The 12844-nt window shown below is 39.7% G+C and overlaps 1 pseudogene; it reads right to left on the bottom strand.

The window, feature by feature from the left end:
* Window positions 1–521: 521 nt before the first annotated feature.
* Window positions 522–6564, bottom strand: LOC125342809 (annotated as a pseudogene).
* Window positions 6565–12844: the final 6280 nt, after the last annotated feature.

The raw sequence follows: 12844 nt of genomic DNA, 5'->3' as shown, positions 1-12844 counted from the left end.
ACACACCACAATTACTGGTATTCTGTGTGTGTGTGTGTGTGTGCCTATCCTGGGGCTGGAACACAAGGCCTGTGCCTTATCATTAAGCAATTATGCTTAAGGCTATTGTTCTACCACTTGACACACAGCTCCATTTCCAGCTTTTTGGTGGGGATTTATTGGATATGGATTCTCAGAGATTTTCCCTGAGGGGGCTGGCATTGAACCATCGTCCTCAAATCTCAGTCAGCCACCCGATCATCAAGGGTTTCTTGAGTGACAGTATGCCAAAGGCTGATATACTTTGTTTTTCTTCAAATATCTCTGAAACATCACAAAACTGGAACAACATGCTTAGTAAAAGGAAAGAACAAAAATATATGAAATGAAATTCAAATTGACCTGTCGCTAGCTACAACTTCTGACTGTGGCATTACTAGAAAAATGAGTACAAGCAGCTTATTTATTTAAATGATTCCAACTATGTAAATTAATATCTAATGGCTAAAGAAACCCGCTTGAAAAGATATGTAAATTTCTTCTTAGGAGGGCTTAATTTGCCCAGGGCATTTCCTGTTCCTAACGCCATGCACACAATTTATATCAGGCCTTATCAAAATGATGTAGCACTTGGGGAAAAAAATGCAGCCCAGGAGCCCTATACTGGAGGCCAAGATGGAGAAGACCTCCACAGCCACCATGACCTTGCCCTTGGCACTGTGGTAGACAGGAAGGAAGGTGAGCCACACACTGCAGAACACCAGCATGCTGAAGGTCAGGAACTTGGCTTCATTGAAGGCGTCAGGCAGGTTCCTGGCCAGGAAAGCCACAGTGAAGCTGGCCAGGGCCAGGGAGCCCAGGTATCCCAAGACACAGTAGAAGGCAGTGAGGGAGCCCTTGTTACACAGGATGATGAGGTGGCCATGTTCAGAGTGTGTGTCTGTGTCAATAAAAGGAGGAGAGGTTCCCAGCCAGATCCCACAGAGAGTCACCTGGATCAGGGTGCAGATGGGAATGATAAAGTTAGGAGCCCCTGACACCAGCAGCCTCCTCATCCTTCTCCCTGGAGTAGTGACCTTGAAGGCCAGAACCACAGTTACACTTTTGGCCAAAACAGCAGAAACAGCAACAGTGAATACAACTCCAAATGTGGTTTGCTGTAGAATGCAGGTGACTGTGTTGGGACGGCCAATAAAGAGCAAGGAACAGAGGAAACAGAAGATGAAGGAGAGGAGCAGGATGTAGCTGAGAGCCTGGTTATTCGCCTTAACAATGGGGGTGTTGTGATGTTTCAGAAAGACCCCAAGGACAGCTGCTGTGAGTGTCGATAAACCAAGAGCCATGCAGGCCAAGGCCATCCCCAAGGGCTCCCCATAAGCCAGGAAGCTTGCAACTCTTAGGAGGCACTGGTTTCTCTGTGTGTTGGCATACTGGTGACCTGGACACTTCACACACTGCTCCATGTCTGGTGAGGAAGACAAAAAGCTATTAGTTCCTTTCCAGTGCTGAAAATGAAATTAGGAAATCCCTATCTAGAAAATAATTCTGACATATTGATAATTAGCATCAACTTCATATGACCAAGTATTACTGGGCTTAATTAGTATGATTTTTATAATTTCATTATGTTCCTACACTTGGCTCTCAATTCTAGTAGGAACTATTACGATGAAAATCATTTATTTTCTTCTCTGCCATTCCTAATGTCTTAACAATAATTTTAGACATATCCTCATTCTTACATACTATTTTTGAGCCATTTTGAACACAACTCATTATCCTTATTTAAAATGAAGACTAAAAAATGTTGAATTTTTTCTGTCTCTGCTTCATATCGATAGAAGCACTGTGGTCCTTCCTTGTAATTGTGATATTTGCTTTTCCTGCTCACCTGTAAAGCACTAGAGTACAGAGATTATGATTATTCTTTGAAGCTATACATTCAGGCCATGCAGAAGAGTTGAACCAAACAGAGTATTTTCTCTGCTTTAATAACAGTTCTGGACAACTAGGAAATAAAGATCTGTGTTTTCTGTATAATGTAAAAAAATTGCAAAACATGGAGACCTCATTATTAACAGGATTTTGTATCCTATATAATAGTAAAAATGCTAACATTACTCAGTACTTAAATAAACATACATACATTATAGTAGAAAAAGTTAATCCTATATTCAATTCAGAGCCCATGATGTCTTTTTTCTTTTCAAGAAGCAGTATCATCCATTGTTGTAATTCAACTACTAAGTGAATGAAGGAAGACTTTGACTGCAATTTCAATACAAGACATTCGTAGTCCTTTTCATGGTTTCTGGGGCACTAGGAGAGAACCTCTATTTCTCACTCCGCGGTGAACTTACCGGTTCCATTAGCCATCTCATTCTCTGTGCAAGGGGTACAATCAAAGCAACAGGCAGCCTTTCCCTCCTGAAGGGATTTCCTGAATCCAGGACCACAACTCTCACTGCAGACAGAAAGAACAGGCTGAGGAACATCAGATATGTGTCAGAAACTGTTTAGGCTTTTCCTAACATTCCCAAGGTTTCCTTATTTGAATGACTAATTCACTGACTGGATATATGTTTATTGATATACTAGTCTAAGGAGTGAAAGTCGTTCAAATTACTTACAATAGCATATCAATACACATAAATCCAGTCAGTGAATTGAATCCAGCTATGGATTCCACACCCTGTCAACACAAATGCTTTATATGCTACCTTATTCAATGATTCCTCTCATGGAAGAGATCTAAGTAGCAGCTCAACTAATCATTAAATAAAATCACCAGAAAAGGGAATGAAATAAACCTTTCAGATAAAAAAGCAATTCCTTTGGTACTTCATTGGTGTTAGAACCCTGATAAGAAACATGCCATTTGTATTTAATGACAATATTCAAAATTCACATTTAGAAACAAACTGAATTTTTTTGGAGGGTGCTGATCCTGGACCTTGAACTCAGTATCCAAGAAATGTCCTTGAGCTATTTTGTTTTCAAGATAAATGATCGGCTGCTTGATCTACAGCTCTAGGTTAGTTTTGAGGTGTTTTAGTGACATAGATTCTCACAGATTTTTTTTTTGCCTGGTGGGGCTCTAAAATGACCTATAATCTGAGATCTGAGGATGTCAACCTTCCAAGTAGAGAGGATTCGAAGCATCAGCCAGCACCCAGGACCTCTTTTGTGGTGTTTAAATGAAGATAAGTGTCTCACAGGTATTCCTGCTGGGCCTGAATTCAAACCATGACATTCAACGGAATAGCTACTTTTACAGGAGCCACTGCTGGCATTCAATCAGTATACATTTGACTTACTTAGACGCTCTTAAAATCATTACAATTAAATAACAACTCACCTCTGTAGTTTCTATGGCCCACTCTACCAAATCTTCAGATAAAGATAGTTGATGATCATGTAGAGCAAATGGAGAAAACTGTCCTATTTTCACCTTAAGATCAAGACCTTGTGGAATATTCCAAGTGTTCACAATGTCATAATCTGCCTCCAATTTTCTTTTGTCATCTAAAATCACCTGGTATCCAGCACGATTCTGAAATTGTGTGTTCTTCAGAAAAGGGTGCAGCTACAAGAGATACATCATCTTATGTTGAGGCATATACCAGTGGATAGAAAGAAAACGGAATTAAGAAAATCTCCCGAGAGGGTTGGGAGTATAGATTCAGACCTGCTGCATCAGTGATGAGCGTGAGCCCAGGCTTGAGCTTGCAATAAAGACTCTCAAGTGATTACAAAAAAAGAAAAGAAATAGAAAAGCTCCTGAGTGTCTTTTATCTCTGATTCAGAATTCAAGAAAAGCACAGACACCTAACAAAGCAGTGCAGAAGATAGTCTTTTGAGAAATAAAAATAATTTTCCTGAAAGATGGTCACACAGTAATGTGCTAGAAAGCCTCTTTTCAAGAGAAACCTATTTCATTTAAATAATCATAAATGCAGCAATTCTCAGGTGCCTGGAGTTTTCCACAATGACTAATTCTGTGGGTGTCAATAGTTATAGCTTGAGCTTGTTCAAGTTTTAATACCTAAAGGAGAATGAATCTAGATTACTTAAGAGAAATAGAAATACTTGTGCTCATCAGGTCATCCTTAAAAACTCATAGGGAAAAGGTGATTATACTCTTTTCACAACATTACCTATGTGTATGTGGAAATTATTAGTTACTAGAAGAAAGAATAGAAGCACGGAATTTCTTTCTTTCTTGCTACTGGACTGTTGTCCATAAGAGCACAGGAGCACATGTCTAGAAAACCTCACAGACATATATAGAAATTTAATTTCTTTAGTTTTGGGAACATAACAAAATATTTAATTTCATGTGGTAAGAATGTCCTCTAGGAATTGACTGTGCTTATTGTGCGTGACATTCGAAATAGAAGGCCTTACCTGTACAGGAGAAGGCACTGTCTCTTTCCTGTTTTCTATTGTTTGTACTTCTGTTTGATGTAGCAGCATCTCATGGAGACCCTGGGCCACAGCATACACAGCATTGTATATATTGTAACTTTCTGCAGACATAGTCATGTCAAAAATGTGCCCAGGTAACCAATCCAAGGAGGCATCGCGAGGACAGTTCTGCCATGTGACACAGTCAGACTCAGAATCTGAGCAATTGAAAGAGAGAAACCACAGCCGAGCAAGGAAAAAGTCTTCTGGGTATTTGGAAGGGTGTACTGCCTTGACAAAATCTGTGAATCCAGAAACATCTGGGTGATGGTGTGAAAAAGTTAGAAGGACATGGAATGAACCTTGCCTTAAAGATCTCCTCATGGGGGACTCCCACTGTGAGTTCAGAATACAAACTTTACCTTTTATAAAATACTGCTCAAGAACATCCATGAAATCTAGTGGGTCTTCCTTACCACCGTATATGATGAGGACATTTGCTGAACATTTGTTAATCTGGTTATAGAGTGCCATGCTATCAAATGATAGGCCGTAGTTTGGGATTGCTAGCTCAAAGGCTACACAAACTCTGTTCTTGTCCATCTCATCTTTCAGTAGAGGAAGAATCCACAAGCCATTCTCATCTAGAGAGGTTAACAGTCCCACCCAGGTCCATCTGAAATAAACCAGTAAGGAGACCATGGCAGTAGCTATTGACGTGTCCTTTGAGGCCATCTGATAGAGAGCAGGGAACTTCCTGTGGTCATTCAGGGCCTGATCAAAAGGCCCAATGGTGAGCTAAAAGGCATGAAAATTGGATGGTCCATAAATGAGAAGATTTCTATCCATCACAATCTCACCTATGACGTATATTAAATAACCTGTCGAACTACATAACAAGGTTATCTTTTACTTATTGAAATAACATTAAATATTTTAATATTTGTGCAACATGCGAATCTGTTATTAAATTGTCTCTTTATCTTTGTCACTTCTTCCAATTAATCCTCCTTTCTATTACGCTCCCAGCCATATATTCCTAGCTCCATTTTCCCATATGTATCTTGAATAGTACTATGTATTTTCCCACCCATTTATTTCCTATTCATTTGTTCCTTTGCACATTTCCTTAACACCCGCACCCTTCAGGCAATATATGCTATATTTGTCTGGTGTTCATTTGCATATTGATTTTTCTTTGATTTGAGAAATTGGAGCATGGAATTTCACATTTATGTTTTACCTACTTTATAGGTTAATCATATATATTTATATACATATATATCTGATATATGTTTTATCCTTATATCATATTTCATATTCACTTGTTAGATTAAATATTTATATATGACAAAAAATTGCCTCTTTTGTCTTCCAGAGCCTGCCTTACTCGTTTCAACATAATGTCTTTCACTTTCTGGTGGGAAGGGGTGTGTGTGTGTTTGGGTGTGTGTGTGTGTGTGTGTGTGTGTGTGTGTGTGTGTGTGTGTGTGATTGCACAGGATTATTTATTGTCAGAGTCCATGCACTTTCTTGGATTTTTCCTCAAGACCTGAACCACATGTTACTTTCTGGTTTTTGCAGGTAATTAGACATATTTTTCGTAAGTAGCTAGGTTCACAAGTGTGAGACATCAACACCCAGCTCAGCATACCTTTACATTTTAAGGTCATTTTCCATTTCCAGAATTAAAAAATTATTGATAATTTTTAAAACTCCAAATAGTCCCTTTGTATGCTTTAAATTTTTAATCCTTTTCCAAACTATGGGAGCATAGATAGCCCATTTTCCTGAATACTTATTTTTTGATATCACAGAATTTGATAGAATCATGAATGCAGTCACTAATTCTCATTCTCTTTTAAACACCTGGAATGGTACCAAATTAGACACTCCTCCCAACCTCACCTGTGGAAACCTGTAGAGGTCTAGCAATGTGCCTATCTGGGCAGATGATACTCCTGATGGTCCTGTAAGTGCTCCTATAGACTTGCTGCCATGTAAACATGAGTAGTTAGGACCCGTGTAGTTTCCAAAAAAGCAAATGAATGGATTTTTAAATGCTGTGGGCAATCCATCTTGAACATTACAGATATCAAATCCCAGAGTCAAGTTATGTAAAAGAGCAGGAGTTTTGTTGATCTCTTCCATAGCAAAAGTCAAGGCCAAAACAAACTGATAGTTCTTGAAGGTAAGCCTGTGTAATTAGCATAGAAATTTCAGAGTAGTTGAAACATTATTTTGATGGACTGAATCCTTGCTTTTCTGCTAAAGAATATGTTAAAACATCACCCACAATGGAGATGGAATGTGTATATAGTGTCTAATGATTGCATATAACGTTAGATAAGAATATGCAGGTAATTTGTTATGAATAAAATTCGGAAAGTTACTTATGCCAAGAATAAGAGTTTATTTGTTCTCTGCTACTTCATGCACCACAGTGCAAACCTCATACAAACTACAGATGTAATAGGCTATCATGAGACACCAAATATTTATTTTTTACTCAGCAGACTGTATTTATTAGTTAATTTATTGATTTACTTTTCATTATTACTGTAGAGGTGATATAAAGAGGGATTACAGTTACATAGTTCACATAATGAATAAAGAGTACATTCTTTTTTGAACCATGTCTCCCCTTCTGTCATTTCTCCTGGTATTTTCCTTATGGGCCTACCCACAAGATATACACCTCATTTTCATCTACTGTCTGGTGGGCACCACTACTGTACTTGTTCACATTTCTTCAACCTTTTATGCACACTGCATTATCCACTCAAATAGAAACAGGACAAAAGGAAAAGAAAACAAAAACAGCAACTGGCACCTGAAAATGCCTCCTTTCCTTGGAGTTCATTTCATAGAGTATTATTTTCTATGACCATCTGCACATAGCTAGTAAGGACTTGTCAACCACTCCTATGCCTATACTCTTTTGGCCTCAGTGTGTGAATGCCTAGAGTCCTATAAAATTATCAGAGACACCAGATATTCTGTTCTGTTTTTCTTAGAATAACCACCTCCACCCGTGGCAGGGCCAGGCCAACTAACAAATCCTCAGTTGAAGAGCATTTTTCAGAATCAAAGTGGCATTTAACATTCCATAGCAATCTCTGCTCACAGACCCAAAGTATTGAACAGCTTCCTGTGACACTAACCAGGACAAAATACTTCAATTATCAGATCAGGGAATTTTATTTTCTCTTATCTAACAAAACAAAACGGATGCATCCAACTCTGATGACCTAATGTTGGAGAGAGGAGCCTCCAACATGGGGGATGAGAGAATTGTAAGTAAGCTTTATATTGTAATGCCAGTTGTAAGCCCACCATTGTAAAATGCAATGATCACTACTCTCTTCCTAGGGGAATAAAAATGACCAAAGTAACTTTCTATCTGACATGTCTGTGAGTATAAAGGTGTGTTTGGTAAGCACATACATTCCTATGAAATTAAAAACATGTTGTTTTCAGAAGGAAACAATAAAGGAAGGATGGAAATCCAAATGATAGGTTAAAGTGATTTAAAAGAAGTGTTTTTATATGTAAAATTTCATAATGGAAGCCTATCATGTCAGTTATGTCTTCTCAAGGTGAGAAAATAGTGACCTTGAAGAAAATCTAATTGAACGTACACATATGGAGGATATGTTGATAAAGTTTTGTGAAAAGTTGACATCAGTATTACAAAAATCAAATAATACCATTTGGGGGATTCACTTCTGCTGATAAAAAGGATAGGAGGCCAGGGGAGAGGAATAAGTGAGCATTTATCTAGTGTGCATCTAGAGTTCCATTAGTGATTTAAAATCCTGAGAACAAAACAGGACATGGAAATAAGATGAGGTGTTACTTACGGCTTGTCTTCATACTTGTGAGCACCGCTGTTACTGAGATCTGTTCCCAAAGTGTAGAGAGGGAAAAACGCAACAATCATCACATCTCCATCCATGTGTGCTCGCTGCTTCATGGTGGAAAAGCAGTTAGTGCCTGACAAGGAATTGACAGGGAGAGGAAACTGGAGCAAAGAGAGTATGAAAATCAAAGGGCACATCCCTGAAGCATCTGCCTAGCTGAAATTCTGGCTGGAATCGAGACCCACAGTGTCCGGTATGTATAGTCATATATCTTTGGACTGGTGCACATGTATCTTTTTATTGACAGAGTCATACACTGTTGTCCATCTTTCCTTGTAGCAGCTTGTGAATCCCCAGGGACAGTGTGGAAAACCCTTCTCTGAGATTCTGCATCTGAGGCCTTGCATCACAGAGAAAAATATTATTTGGAAAATGTCTTTTCCCATTGTCCTTCTTCATCGCAGGTGCTGTTATTTCTCTCAGATCACAGATAGTGAGGCCCAAGGGATGAAGTTATTTTTGATATATATGGTTTGACATCTGTGTCCAGAAACTTTTTGCATGAAAGCCATTTGGGATTAAGCTACGGGATTGCATCAGAGGCTGCATAGAAATGGCCAGAAAACAATCTATGTCAATGAAGTATCAAACAAATTCTTATTGCATTGTCTTCTTGTATCCACGGGGTCAGTTCACACACGCAATGTCCATTACAGCCACCAGATATTACTAGTGTATTCAAGCAGGTTTCAATAAAAATTCCACGTGCACAATCCGCCAAAAAGCCATCCATCTACTAATGTCCACGGAAGCAGCAAAGCCACCAAAACCTGCAATTTCACTTCAAAAATTCAAGGTCCATGCCAAAATTGAGTTGCACATGTCCATTCTGCACTTTTATCTTCGAACAGGGCATGTGTAATGAACTTTCTAACATAGATCAAGTTATTCCTGTGATATACTTGTCTAAAAACATGTAGTGAATGATGAAGTTCCTCTTTATCATAAGGCTTAATCCATATTGAAACCAAGTCTATGTTTTCTACTTGTTAAAATCCATTAGACCCAAATTCCATGCAGACGTTAGTGACCCTGGAGAAGACAGCTATCTCAGTGCAGTGAACACACTATGCATGCCTGCAGTGTTTGGTGTTTATTATGGTACTCTTGTCTATTATCATGCAGTGCCTATCACAAAATACTTATCACAGTATACAGGAAGGACTTGGCAGTATAAGAAATTTAAAAATGAAGGGAAAAAAATACCTTTCAAATGAGGTTGATAGTGATCTATTATATCTGCCTATTCATTACATTATACAGCATTTTATCACTGAATTTGTACATTCTTGGTAGCAAATATATATAGAGAGAGGTCTTGTTGAAATGTGAACATTTATGCATGCAATGAGCCTGAACTTCACAATGTAATAGTTGTAGGCATTAAACCCAGCAACTCTGCTGCCAGATCTGGAAGCGCCCCTGCATGATTGTGAGTAGATCCTGGCCCACGCAAATAGCCTCAGGCCAGACTTGCTGGATTCGCTGCTATCACATGCCGAGCACACCTGGTTCACCAATGGCAGCAGCTTCATTCGGGATGGAAAAAGGAATGCGGGTATGGCAATTACTAAGGAACTGAGGACACTGAGATAGTGTGGGTGGAGGCACTCCCCCAGGGAACTTCCGCACAAAGAGAAGAACTAGTGGCACTAACAAAAGCCTTACAGATAGGAAAAGGAAAGAGACTAAATATTTATATGGACAGCCAGACGCTTTTGCCACCATACACGTCCATGTAGCCATCTACCAAAAGTGGGGGCTACTGACAGCCAAAGGAAAGGCCATTAGAAACAAGCAGGAGATTTTAAGCCTCATCCGGGCCCTATGCGAACCAGCAAAGATTGCCATTATGCACTGTCCAGGCCATCAAAAGGGAGTTGATTCGGTGACTAGAGGGAATAATCTGGCTGACCAGGCAGCTAAGGAAGCAGCCCTCCAGCCCAGAGCAGAAGTATTGACTCTAGTAGACCCAGGGCCACGAGCTTTGCCTCCTGTGCCCCAGTATTCCCAAGAAGACTTGGAATGGATAAAGAGAATTTCCATGGCCCACAAAACCCCGGACAGAGAAAGAAACAATGACTGGTGGAAAACGTGTGAAGGGAAACTTATCTTGCCACAAGGGCTGGGTAAAGGGACCCTTAAGCGAATCCACTGAGCTTCTCATATGGGAACCCAAACAATGCACGACTTGCTCCGACACCCCAAAGTGAAAATTAGACAAGGAGAGCAACTTACTGAAGATACTGTTAAAAATTGTAAGGCCTGTCAGCTCATCAACGCCGCCAATCAACCAATTATTAAAGGAGCTTGCCTCCGTGGGGATAGGCCAGGCATGTATTAGAAAGTAGATTTCACAGAGATTAAACCTGGAAAATTTGGGTGTTTTTTTTTTTTGTTTTTGTTTTTGTTTTTTTGGCCAGTACTGGGCCTTGTACTCAGGGCCTGAGCACTGTCCTTGGCTTCTTTTTGCTCAAGACTAGCACTCTGCCATTTGAGCCACAGTGCCCCTTCTGGCCGTTTTCTATATATGTGGTGCTAGGGAATTGAACCCAGGGCTTCATGTATACAAGGCAAGCACTCTTGCCACTAGGCCATATCCCCAGCCCAAACACCTGGGAAATCTGGATACAAATATTTGCTAGTTTTTGTAGACACCTTTTCAGGATGGGTTGAAGCTTATCCAACAAAGCATGAGACCACGAAGGTAGTGGCTAAGAAGATCCTGGAAGAAATCCTACCCAGGTATGGCTTCCCATCCACCACTGGGTCGGACTGTGACTGGCCTTCGCCTCAAAAGTAAGTCAGGGAATAGCCGCTGCACTGGAGACGGATTGGAAATTGTATTGTGCTTACAGACCCCAGAGTTCAGGATAGGTAGAAAGAATGAATCGGACTCTAAAAGAGACCTTAACTAAATTGGCCTTAGAGACTGGCGCAGACTGGATGTCACTCCTTCCATTTGCTCTGCTTAGAGTAAGAAATTCTCCCTATCACCTTGGCTTTATTCCTTTTGAAATAATGTACGGCTACCCCCTGCCCATTATCCCTATCCTTCAGACTGAATTGCTTGCTGATTTGGATGATACTAAATTTTTGTGTAAACTTGATTATTTGCAGCTCACGCACAAGAGTATGTAGCCCCAACTTAAGGCATTATATGATTCTGCTTCTGTCCCTACCCCCAATTCGTTCAGACCAAGGGACTGGGTGTTCATGCAGAGGCATAACCCCAAATCCTTAGAACCACACTGGAAGGGACCCTAAGTGGTGCTACTGACTATCCCACCGCCCTCAAGGTAGACAGCATCACCACTTGGATTTATTGCTCCCAAGCCAGGCCAGCTGACCCTTTTGCTCTGGACGAAGACTACCATGATGGAATATGGGAGGTCTCCAAGCACCCAACTAAACCACTTCGCTTTCGCCTCAAGAAAAGAAAGTTAGTATTATTTTAACCTTGTTCTTTCTACTGATTCTACTCTTCTTCACATTTCCACGTCACTGAAACTAAACCAAAATCATCACCTCCCCACAAAAAAATTTGAATCTATTCTCTTTACTACCTCTAACTTACCCTCCTGACTTACTGTCAGGACCTCCAGGTTCCATTGACTCCTGGTTATTGGATAGAGGGTATCCCTGCTTAATCCGAGTGAATTAAAGGGGTTCATAGAGAAAGCCAGTCCTAAAAGAACTTAATAGAAGAACAAGAATTGCTCATAGGGTTGTAACAGTAAATAAGTAACTACTGAATACAGGGCCCAGCATCGGATGTTATAATGAAATTGTATTCTTTAGGAACACCAAATCTAATTTTATAGACAGATATACAAGGCACCTGTATAAAATTGTGAACTTATAAGATTTACACAACACTGCTTGGTAAGGGATGCTTTGGGTCTTAAATGGTGCTCACAGGTGCTAATAGATTGGCATTTCCAATCCAAATGGGCAGAAGAAACACAAGACAGATGGCAAACTACGGAGTCTTTTCTACCACTCAAAACAAGCAGGAAACAGAGCAGTCAATAAAAGACATAGAAGAGAGCTCTCAAAATGCTCTACAAAGTCTACTGATAAACATGTTAAATGAAAAGTTTGAATCAATACAGCAATCCTTCCATAAAGTAATAGATGATTTCATAGACTCAACAAATAGAAAAATAAATGAAATTCAAGAGACAAATGTAAAGATTGCTACCCAGGTAAAAGATTTGAGAGACAGCACTCTAAACCAAATTCATGAAGTAAAGAAGTCCATGCAAGACCTAAGATATGCCATGGAAATCATCAGGAAAAACCAGTCAAAAGGAAAAGAAATTAGAAATCAAGTAGCTAGCCTACAGTCCTGAATAAATGAAGCAGAAGATTGAATCTCAGGAGCTGAAGATTCCCTAGAATCTATAGAGAAAGAAAAAAAATCAATACAAATCCAGTCCAACCGACAAAACAGATCACTCCAGGAGCTACAAGACACAATCAGGAAGCCCAATTTAAGGATAATAGGTATTGAGGAAAACCTGGAGAAAGAA

This window comes from Perognathus longimembris, chromosome 27, assembly GCF_023159225.1.
Source record: "Perognathus longimembris pacificus isolate PPM17 chromosome 27, ASM2315922v1, whole genome shotgun sequence".
NCBI lineage: Eukaryota > Metazoa > Chordata > Mammalia > Rodentia > Heteromyidae > Perognathus > Perognathus longimembris.
This window is presented reverse-complemented; position numbering and strand designations above follow the sequence as displayed.